The sequence below is a fragment of the Panthera pardus genome, unplaced genomic scaffold, assembly GCF_024362965.1.
Source record: "Panthera pardus isolate Hobbes unplaced genomic scaffold, ASM2436296v1 HiC_scaffold_21, whole genome shotgun sequence".
Lineage (NCBI taxonomy): Eukaryota > Metazoa > Chordata > Mammalia > Carnivora > Felidae > Panthera > Panthera pardus.
Genome location: NW_026526777.1, coordinates 67790275 through 67801963, shown reverse-complemented (window position 1 = coordinate 67801963; position 11689 = coordinate 67790275). Strand labels below are relative to the sequence as shown.

The 11689-nt window shown below is 56.4% G+C and overlaps 1 long non-coding RNA gene across 1 annotated transcript; it reads left to right on the top strand.

Moving 5' to 3' along the window:
• The first annotated feature begins 346 nt into the window (after nt 1–346).
• LOC109250475 (uncharacterized) lies at nt 347–4566 on the top strand. The gene is made up of 2 exons (XR_002073040.2): nt 347–580; nt 3643–4566. It is a non-coding gene; the product is annotated as an uncharacterized LOC109250475 (long non-coding RNA).
• The last annotated feature ends 7123 nt before the right edge of the window (nt 4567–11689 follow it).

Genomic DNA, 11689 nt, shown 5'->3' with positions numbered 1-11689 from the left:
CGGATCTCGACTGTCGCCGAGCATCTGTGGTCCCCGGAAGGGACTAGGGGAGTTCTGTGGGCTGGAGGCTTTGAGAAGGAGATGTTTTCCCCCCTCCGCGCCAATTGTGTGCATGGCGTTTGCTTTTCTTTGAACCTCTGTGTCTGGAACGTGGGCCCTGGGGCTGACGTCCTGAATGCGCGCGGGGAAGCGTGCCCACTGAACCCTGGTCCCGTGGGGTGAGAGCCAAGGCGGGGCTCCGAGCGGGGCGGGGCGGCTCAGGGAAGGCCTCCAGAGGCAGGCGGGGGGGGACTCTGGAGAGCTGACGACCTTGGAGGAAAGGGGGTGCAGGCAGGGGAAGCTGGGGTGCTCAGGCGTGGAGGCAGCACATTCACCCGCTCCCTTCTTTGGAGGGTACCCGGTGCGCGTGCAGCAGCCAACAGGGCAGATCGGCTCCCGCCCCTGCCGTCGGGGAGGGGGAGGCGGAGGAGGGCAGCGAGCAAAGGCAGGCTTTGATGATCTCTGCTCCTGGATGTGCCTGGGCGGAGCCCGCGGGCAGAACAAGTGCAGCGGGCGTGAAGGGCACCGCCAGGCCAGCCAGGTGTCTGGGGGAGCAGGGAAGGCGGCTGGCTGGGGAGGCCCGTCCGGGCACCCCCGGGGGCAGGGAGGAGGTCGCGGCACGTCAGGGCCAAGCCCTCTGCCCTGCGAGGGGATCCGTTACCTTATTCCACCCAACCCCCCAACCAGCCCAGAGGTGCGCGGAGAGGGGGGCCGTGACTCACTCCAGGTCTCCATACAGGTGCTCCTGCCTGGGAATGGGGGTGGGGGGGGGGTGGGCACGGCTCGCTGGAAGGTTGGCCTTCCAGAGGGAGGTGGGCAGAGAGGGAGGGCAGGTCCCGGGGCCTTGGGAACGTTCTCGGGGGGGCTTTGCGTTTCCGGGCGAGCCCCCGCCCAAGTGACCAGAGACACCTTCCCGGGTTCCCCCACCCCTTTCTGTTTCCCCTCCTCAGTTCCAGCCCCTTGTCTCGCCAAAGCCCCTTCTGCATGTCTCCCCCCACCCCCCCAACTGGGCAGGCTGCGAGGCTGGGGTGAGTCTGCAAGTGTAAGACTGGGGACTCTCATGGGGCTGGCGAGCAGAGGGGCCCAAAGCTACCAGGGTCTTAAAAGGCCAATTAATGCCACCGGGGCCACAGCCAGGCCCCCACTGGCCTTTCACTGTCCCCTGGGGCCATCCTTCAATCCGCATGGAAGTCTGAAAGCATCTCCGTAGAGACGTCAGTCAGTCCCCTGGACAGAGAGCGCGGTGCGCCCCCGCTCTGGAGTGTGTCCGTCATTTGTCTGCGAGCTGGCCCGCCAGTCATGATGAGGCTCGGGTGTCTTCTCATCAGAACAACCAAACAGCCACACGTGAGCATCAGAGGGGTCTTTGGAGCTGCGTCTGTTTCGTGGCGTGTCCCTAACCCCCCCCCCTCACCCCCCCCCAGGACGGCCTGGCCGCGGCTCACACAGCACCCGGACCCCAGCTTGCTGGGAGTCCCCTCCGCACCCCCCCCCCCCCAGCCCCCGACCCGCGCACAGCAGCTCTCCCTTTAATTAGCAGCTCTGGAACGAATTAAAGCGTCTCCATGGAGTGGAGACGCCGAGGTGTCTCAGAATGATCCTGAGAGGGCTGTAAGGGGGTGGGGGGGGAGGGTTCCGCAGAGGCTGGGGCAAGGTCACCCCTCTGTCCCCAAGAAGAGGACCTCGCTGGCCCGTGCAGGCAGCTGGGGTGCGGGGGGCGGGGGAGAGACGGCAGGATGCGGTTCCTAAGTGGGCTTTCGTTCACACGGCAGGCAGCTCCTGACACCCGCCCTGCTGTTGTGCCGGAGGGCGTAAAGCCCTCCTCGGAGGAGGGCATTGGCCCTGCACAGGGAGTGGGGGTGGGGCCGGGCGCGCGGGGGGGGGGGGGGGGGGGGGTGCGGAGAGGAAGGACCTCGGGGGACAGGAGTGTCACTTGGGCCAGCCCACCGGTCCCTCCTTTCCTCCCTGGTTCAGCCCCAGCAGTGAGCTCAAGATACGCTGCTTCCTGACCCGCTCCCGCCCCAGGCAAAGCCCGGACCGGGAAGGTTCTTGGAGGGGACAGCAGGGTCTTTTCGCACAGTTGAAGGCACAGAAGTGGGGATGGGGATAAAAAGGTCAGGCCGGTGAAAGAAGAGGGCGTGTGAGACCGACATGCTACCTCCCCTGACTCCGACACGCACCTTCACGCAGACACGTGCACGTGCGTAAGTGCACACACACACACAACAGCAACGTGAGCATGCGTGCACACACTCATGACCACACACACGCACGCGTGCATGCACACACACGCAAGCACGCACGCGTGCACACACAAGCGCGCGCACAAGCACACACAGCACGCACACGAGTGTGCACGCCCACAGCATGCAAACGCACACACATGCACATAAGTGCGCACACACAGCATGCACACGAGTGTGCATGCACGCAGCATACACACACAAGCACACTCACACATGTACACGAGTGTGCACACGCACACAGCGTGCACACGAGTGTGCACGCACACACACGCAAGCATGCACGCGTGCACACACAAGCGCGCACAAGCACACACAGCACGCACACGAGTGTGCATGCACACATGCACACGAGTGTACGTGCACGCAGCACACACGCACACGCACACATGCACACGAGTGTGCACGCGCACGCAGCATGCACACGAGTGTGCACGTGCACACAGCACGCACACGCACACACATGCACATAAGTGCGCACACACGGCATGCACACGAGTGTGCACGCGCGCAGCGGGCACACACAAGCACACTCACACATGCACACGAGTGTGCACACGCACACAGCATGCACACGCACACACATGCACATAAGCGCGTGCACACAGTATGCACACGAGTGTGCACGCCCACACAAGCGCATGGCACACGCACGCCCATACACGTGCACACATGCATGGCACACACGCACACGAGCGCGCACAGGGGACAAGCGCATGTGCACATGAGCGTGCACACACACGCACACACGTGTGCAGGCACGCATGCGTAAACACACACATACACACACGCACATTCTCAGATACAGATGGCAGACGGGAGGAGTGAGAAAAGAGAGGGAGATGGGCGCATGGAGGGCCGTGTGACAGGAACCCCGCTCCCTAACCATCACTCAAGCTGGAGCAACCGAGCAGCAGGTGGCCCCTTATCACTGCTTTTGAAATACGCCTGCAGTTGGCAAGCATGTGCCTGGGGGCGGGGGTGTCTTTGGTGCTGGCCGTCCTGCCCAGCGCTGGGCGACACAGATCTGCCTTTAGGCCCCTTTGCAGTCTCTGGGTGAGAACCATCGGTATTCAGGCCGCCCCCTCCGTGGGCTCCCCCCGTGCCCGGGCCTCTGGGGCTGCGCGGTCGTGTCCCGGGTGGGGAGATGCCAAGAGCTTAGCCCCACTTTGGGCGTCACTGCAGGGACCCCCCCCCCCCCCCCCACCAAACCTGGATCCAGACCCAGGAACCCGCCCCCTGTTCCTGAGCTCAGGGCCCCCTTGTAACCTGAGTCGGTGATGATGTGTTTATGACTCGTGTCACGGTCCCGTGGAGGGAGGCTCTCCTCACTATTACCAGCCCCTTGTTTTGTCCCTAGCCCCCTGGGTCCCCCTGTCCCCTGAGGCCTGAGACCATGTGGCCGTCCCCAAGGATGTCCGACTGTTGCCTTAGCTCCTGACGCCAGCCCTGTGGCTAGATCATGTGCCACCTGTTTGCGGTGACATTTTCTTCAGCTCCCCGGGGTGACCACCGGGCCACACCTGAGCTGGCTCTTGCCGCTCCCTCCCAATTAAATGCCGCTTGCTTCGCATCCGAGCCCCAGCCCGGGGTCTGACGGTGATGACGGCAGCGAGGACACCACGGCACTTACTCCTGTACGTACGTTGCTTCTCTTTGCTTATGAGAAAACAGGAGCCAGAAAGAAAGAGACAGGATTGTAAGGAATCCCTGTGTATCCATCACCCAAGTCACGGCCCATCTTGTTCGCTCGGTTCCGCCCGCTTTCGCTGGCGTTCATTTGTTTGCTGGAGAATTTTGAAGCCGATCCTAGAGGCCGTGACATTTGGGTCAGAACGAATCTGGGTCATTTTGAACTGGTTTGATATGTTCGCGTGTAAGACGCAGCCGTTAGGTCACTGTCACGCCTAGCGCGTGTTAACTTAATGACCTGTACCGGATGGTCTTTAACCAGCTTGGTTTGTCCAATCGGCGCCCCCTGAGGCCTGCATATTCGCTCATCGGTTGTCTCCTTGGACCCCTCCATTCCTTTCCCTCCCCCACTTGGAGACCCCTGGCCGTCTGCCCCGTAGAATGCTCCGTCTTCCGGACTGCGATGAATGCTGCCTTATGATGTCAGGTGACTTATTCCTCCCTGTTCCATATTTTCTGTAAGCTGTTATTCAGGCAGAGGTGTGTGAAGGCTGGAGAACCACCGGGGACAGATCTCCTGGAGGAAGAGGAATTTTATCACTGACGTCGCTCAGGGCGGCCGGTGCCCGGTGATAATAAAAAGCAAACTGACTTTGTGTTGGTTTTATTATTGGTTTAAAATTCTCTGTCGCCTGCACACGGGTGGACCCCTGCCTCCCCCGACCCCCTCCTTGGCCACTGGGTCCCAGTTGCATTTTTCAGGCAAGAAGATTTTTACGGGTCGTGTTGCATGCTCTTTACCGCGTCCGGCACGAGGCGCGGGGTCTGGTTTGTCTTGTCAGGTGGGTTCAGGTCGTACCAGCGAGATGGGCTTAGCAGCTCAGATCTGTGATTTCCTTAGAGGTTGCAAACTTGTGATTTTTCCAGGCTATCATTTCTTCTGATTTGTTGTCTGACGATTACCTCTTACAAAGAAGGATATCTCTCCTTTTAGTCAGTATTCAGAGTAAGGAGTTATGCCCTAGCCTTGAATATTGACCAGTGGCTTTTATTGTTTTTAGTAACCTTTATTTTATCTTTTTAGAGAGTGTGTGTGGGAGAGAGAGAGAGGCAGAATCTTAAGCAGGCTCCACGCTCAGCCCAGATGTGGTGCTTGATCCCATGACACTGGGATCACGATCTAGGCCGAAATCAAGAGTCAGATGTTCAACTGAGTGAACCACCGAGGTGCCCCTTTTTGGTAACATTAGGGCACACAGATTTCTATCGGTGCGATGCCTCCAATCTACTGCAATTACTATTCTTTTGTGTTCTTCAGATGGTCTCTGCTTAGGTCAGTGGGTACGTCTCAGGGTTGGCTCCTCTGACTTTTTGATGTGACCTCAGCCCTTCCTTTTTTTCTGGTGCAGCAAGATACCCCACGCTCCTCTTAGGCATTTCCTGCCCCAGACCTAGACTTGTCCATTTCTCCGAGGAGCCGTGGTTACTCTGGGAGGAAATGGTGCATAGAGAACCGCATCTGGTCACTAGCCGTGCTCAGTGCTATGGGGTTGTCATTACCTGCAGTCCTGATGGCACTCAGCTCAGGGGGTTTTGTTTGTTTGTTTTAAAGGACTGTTTTTTTTAAATGTTTATTTACTTTTGAGAGAGAGACAGAGTGCGAGTGGGGGAGGGGCAGAGAGAGCAAGTGAGAGCGAGAGCGAGAGAGAGAGATTGAGAGACAGCATCTGAAGCAGTCTCCAGGTTCCGAGCTGTCAGCACGGAACCCGACATGGGGCTCAAACCCGTGAACCGAGAGATCATGACCTGAGCCGAAGTCAGATGCTTAACGGACAGAACCACCCAGGCGCCCCTGTTTGTTTCTAATTAAGCTTTTCATTGAAACCGAGCACGTATTACAGGGAAGCGAATAGATCGTAAACGTTCAGCTTGATGAATTTTCACATAGAACGAGGACACTTCCTAATCAGTATCTGGATTGAGAAATGGATGGGAGCCCCTGGAAGGCCCCCTAATCTCCCATCCCAGGCACTAACCCCTCACAAAGAAGACCACCCAGCTGACTTCTAACGTCAGAGGCTTTGTTCGGTTTTGAAATTTATACAAATGTCACAAAATGCGATGTTTTTATGCTCATATTTTTGAAAGGCAAAGAATTATGAGTTCATACTGATATTTCCAATTCACATGCAAGATTACAGAGTTCGTACTTAACTTGGTTGAATTTATGCTTTCCTTCCTTTTCTCTTTGCTGAAAGCTTGTTTTTTAGTGACTTCAACACAATCCCTTATTTGCCTGGTTCCACAATAAAACTATAATAGTTTCAAAATAGCTGTGTGCCTATTGGGCTAAGAATAGGATTACTGAGTGGGGCCTAACATTTCTTTCTGGTTTGTTTTGTCTTAGAATATATCCTACCAGGACTGTATAATCGAAATTCTGTATTTGAAAGTCATTGGAAGCAATTATTTTCTCTCTGTTGTTATGCTAGTGACTGGATTTGCAGTTAGGTGAATTTCTTTCCTTTTGTCTTCAATTAAAAAAGGTTTTCTAGGGGCACCTGGGTGGCTCAGTCGGTTGAGCGTCCGACTTCAGCTCAGGTCATGATCCCACGGTTCGTGGGTTTGAGCCCGCGTCGGGCTCTGTGCTGACAGCTCAGAGCCCGGAGCCTGCTTCAGATTCTGTGTCTCCCTCTCTCTCTCTGCCCCTCCCCCGCTCGTGCTTTCTCTCTCAAAAATAAGTAAGTAAACATCAAAAAAAAATTTTTTTTAAATGATCTCTACACCCCACATGGGGCTCGAACTCCTAACCCTGAGATCAAGAGTCACACGCTCCACCGACCGAGCCAGCCGGGAGCCCCTGCTTTCGATTGTTAAGACTTGCCTTTTTTCCATGTTTTGTTTTTAACTTTTGGTTTTTACTTTTTAGTCAAGCGAAATTAACATACAATGTTATGTGAGTTTCAGGTATATTGCCTGTTTATTATTATAAATTATTGATTCAAAGTCAAAACTATATAACCAGATCTATTCAGGAGAGTCTGACTTCCATTCTCTCTCCCTGCATAGGTAACTTTTACTAACAGAGGTGATTTAAAAATTTCTTTGTTTATTTATTTATTTTGAGGGAGAGAGAGAGAGCGAGAGAATGAGCAGGGGAGGGGCAGGGAGAGAGGGAGAGAGAGAATCCCAAGCCGGCTCTACACTGTCCTCAAGGAGCCAGATGCGTGGCTCGAACTCCCAAACCGTGAGATCGTGACCTGAGCCGAAATCAAGAGTCGACGCTCAACTGACTGAGCCACCCCGGGTGCCCTGTAACAGAGGTGACTTTTAATATTTGGTTTATCCATTCATCAGTTTAAAAGCCAGAAGCTAATACGTATATGTTCACGTTTTTGTAGTGGATTAATGAGGGTAACAAGGTTTTTGTCACTCTCCCCCACTGAGCGGTGAAGTTTCTTTCTCTTCCCCTTCCACCTAGGTTGGTCTTATGGCTGCTGTGACCAATAAGAGGCAGGGGACGGGACGGGGCACGCAGCCAACTGGCGACTTTCCTTCCCTCCTTGGTGAGCTCTTGGAATTTAGGACTCAGCTGCCTGGGTGGAGGGGGTCCAGCTGTGTGCAGGCGAGAGCACCCACCTAGGGGCACCTGGGTGGCTCAGTCGGTTAACGGTCTGACTCTTGATTTCGCCTCAGATCACGGGCTCGCGGTTTGGGAGATCGAGCCCCGCGTCGGGCTCTGGGCTGACGGCTCGAAGCTTGGAGCCTGCTTGGGATTCTGGGTCTCCCTCTCTCTAGCTCTGCCCTTCCCCTCCTCACACACACACACACTCTCTCTTTCTCTCTCAAAATAAAAGCCCACGCTAGCCTCCCTCCACCCCCAACCAAGGCACCAGACGTGTGAGTGAGTCACCTCGGATCGTCCAGCCCAGCCCCCCCCACCGCACCGCAGCAGAAGAAAACCCAGCAGAACTGCTCAATCAACCCACAGATTCACGAGAGAGAGTGTTTCTTTGTTGATGGGCTCAAGCCACTAAGTTTTGGGACGGTTCGTTTTTGCAGCAGTAGAAAATCAAAAAATCAAAAGGCCTATTTTTTTTTTTTAATGTTTATTTAGTTTTTGAGAGAGAGAGAGACAGACAGTATGCGAGCAGGAGAGGGGCAGCGAGAGAGAGGGAGACATGGAATCCGAAGCAGGCTCCAGGCTCCGAGCCGTCAGGACAGAGCCCGACGCGGGGCTCGAACCCACAAACTGCGAGATCGTGACCTGAGCTGATGACAGATGCTCAACCGACTGAGGCCCCCCAGGCGCCCCATTTTCTCTCTTTTTAAAACTTGCCTGTACGCGTCCACATTTCTCTCTTCCGTCGGATTTCCTTCCCTCCCTCCCTTCCTCTCTCGCTTCCTACTTTCTTCTCTTCTCTCCTTCCAGTGGGAAGGAAGGAGAGGGGGCGAGAGGAGAAAGCGCGGACACGTTCTCTGTAGGCAGCCGGCCACCTCATGAGGTGCCCCCTCGGCCTCCAGGAACCCCTCAGGGTGCCCTGTGTTTCATGCAAAGTGGAGCCTGACGGGGCTTTGCCATCGCGGGGGCCTCCCGGGCAGGGCCCCATCTGGTGATTAGGGTGCCTGTCTGGCCCCGGCCTGGGTGCGGCCAAGAGGAAAGGAGAAAAGCCAGTGATACGTGATGCATGGCTGGGGGGGGAGGGGCACAGGTCAGGTGTCTTCCTGCACTTGAACTTGGCAGCTACACCCCTCCCTGCCCTGAGAGCTTCCTGGAATCTCGGGCACTGGGGACCCAGGGACAGCAGAGACGGCTGCGCCTGGGCCCTGCCGGGCCCTGCCCGGGAGACCTGGCCCCAGCCCCTCCTGCGGTGACAAGGGCGCCTTGCTCCTGAGTGGGGCCACCGGGGGGCAAAATGCCCTCACGCTGAATTGCCTGCCCGGAAGAAAATCTAGAAATTTCCATCTGAATGATGACCAGAGTGCCCTCACCCGGGAGCCCACAGCTTATGATCACTTCGCCGTGACCTTAACTTCTTGCGAGGAACGCGGCGGGTCCCGTGCTCTGCCCAAAACCCTCACGTCACATCCAGCCAGCTTTGGCACTTCTCAGGACCCCTGCCAGGCTGGCAAAATCCCACGGGTGTGTGGAACACCACCGGCCACTCGGAGGAATCACGGCAGCTAGGAAAGGTGCTGGGGGAACAGAGCCGGGGAAACGCGTCCAGATCTTTGCAAACAAACAAGACACGCTTTACGACTGCATTTTGCCGAGTGTGATGTCAACCCCCAAGAAAATGCTCCCCAAACAAGTTTTCAGTACTTGATTTTTAGGGACTTAGGGAAACAAAGCCGTCCTTACCAGCTGTCGTTGATTGTTTATTAAAAATGAGCTTTCAGAGGGGCGCCTGGGTGGCCCAGTCCGTTAAGCGTCCGACTTCGGCTCAGGTCACGGTCTCGCGGTTCGTGGGTCCGAGCCCCGCGTCGGGCTCCGTGCTGACGGCTCGGAGCCCGGAGCCTGCTTCGGATTCTGTGTCTCCCCCTCTCTCTCTGTTCCTCCCCTGATTGTGCTCTGTCTGTCTGCCTCTCTCTCTCAGAAATAAAAAACATTAACAAAAAGAAAAAAACAATTAGCTTCCAGGGATTTCTGTGCCGAGATGAAAGCTGGATTCTAGTACCTTCCTCTCCCAATGCTGACCCTAAACCCAAAGACTTCGTCAGAAGGAAAAAGACGGGCCCATCGCACTCAGGAATATAGATGCAAAACCACTAGACAAAGTATTAGCAAATAAGACACCAACACGGCATGAAAAAATAATATACTACGTGTACGTTAGGCTTATCCTGGAGGTTTGGGATGGTTTGCTCTAAGAGAACTGCAGGTGGACCTTTGCCTTATTTTTTTTTTTATTTTTTTAATATTTATTTATTTTTGAGAGACAGAGAGAGTGCAAGCGGGAGAGGGGCAGAGAGAGACGGAGACACAGAATCCGAAGCAGGCTCAGGGCTCCGAGCCGTCAGCGCGGAGCCCGATATGGGGCTCGAACTCACGGACTGTGAGATCGTGACCCGAGCCGAAGTCAGACGCTCAACCGACCGAGCCACCCAGGCGCCCCTACCTTTGCCTTATTTAACGGATTAAAAGGGAAAAGCTGTCTAACCACCTCAGTAGATGCAATAGATTTATCTGTGATAAATTTAAAACAATTTTTTAAGTTTATTTATTGCGAGAGGGAGCTCAAGCGGGGGAGGGGCAGAGAGAGAAGGGAGAGAGAGAATCCTGAGCAGGCTCCGGGCTGCCTCAGACCTCCCGGCTCTGCCGTCTGCCCTCCTGGTCCCTCTGCCACGAGGTCCTCATTTGGATCCGCGCTTGGATGAAGAGGGGAGGGGAGGGGAGGCAGGTGGATGGGCCGGGCTGTACCTGCCTGGTTGTCCGCCAGACTAGGAGGTACCCCCCACCCCCAGCTGCGACCCAGCAGCCCCCCCTTTCTCTTGCCTCTTTCCCGTGACTTCCTGTCACAGCCGCCGCCCACAGGCCCTGGTGCTGGCCACCAGCTCGCAGGACCCAGCCCTGTGCCTGGCGTGCTGGATGGCAGTTCCTGCTAACTGGGGTCCCCCGCTCGGGGAGGGCTTAAAGCTTGGCCGGGAGACCAGATCTGGGGGTGGGGGCGGGAAGCCCACCTTGCAAAGGCCATTTGGAGGCCGGTGGGCTGGGGGTGCCGGGACCAGCCGTGAGCTGGGCTCTCACTGCCGGCTCTTGCCGCAGCCCTGCGTGGGCCCTGACCCCCTGACTCCCTTCCCCTGTAAAAAAGCCCGTGACACCTCCGTCCCCCGCTGTCTAAGCGGGGATTTAACAAGAAGACTCCGAGGGGGCACCCAGCGAAAAGCCTGTGTCTGGAGCCCGGCTTCTAGGCGCCCTCCCCGCGAGGGGGCAGGCTTCGGGGAGGACGGGGGCAGGAGGGCGCCCCGGGTGACCCCAGCCGCGGAGAGACCCCCGCGGAGGAGAGCGCGGCCGAGGAAAGGGATCCACTTTCTGCCACTACGGTCACCGCTGCTCGCGACTCGTCCGTCCGCTCTGCGACCGGAGCTGCGCCAGCCTTTCCCACGGTGTTGTCCCCGTTCGCAGTGGGGGAAACCGAGGCACAGGGGAGGTGAGTTGTCCAAGTTCACGCGGCTGGCGCCTGGCGGAGCTGGGACTCACGCCAGGCCAGTCTGCTCCCGGGAGGGCTGATCTCCACCACTGCTGTGTTTTGTCTCTATTTTTTTTTTAAAAGGCCTAAAAAGAGAAGGTCCCCGCGTCCCTGCTCGCGGGACTTTCTGTCCGGGACCATGTCCCGGGACCCCTGCCTGTTGGCCCCGGGGGACTCCGTCCGTTGACCCTGCAGGGCACAGTCCTGTTTCCAGGACTTCAGAGTCATTGCAGGCTAAACTCTCCCCTCCTCCCCCCCTCCCCCTGCCCCCTTCTCCCTCCCCTTCCTTCTCCCTCCTCCTCCCCCCTTGGCCCTCCTCCACCCCCTCCTCCCCCTCTTCCTCCTCCTCCGTTAACATCTTGGGATATATTTACTCAGAACAGACTGGTTTCTTTCTGTCCTTGCTTCTCACTTGATGCTTTCCCTTTCATTTGTCAGTTTGCAAAATAACGAATTAGTTTATTAGCATCCTTAACTGATAACCGATTAGTTTCTTTCTTTCTTTTTTCAAGTTCATTTATTTATTTTGAGAGTGTGGGGACGGGCGGAGAGAGGGGGAGAGACCGAATCCCCCAGCGGCTCTGC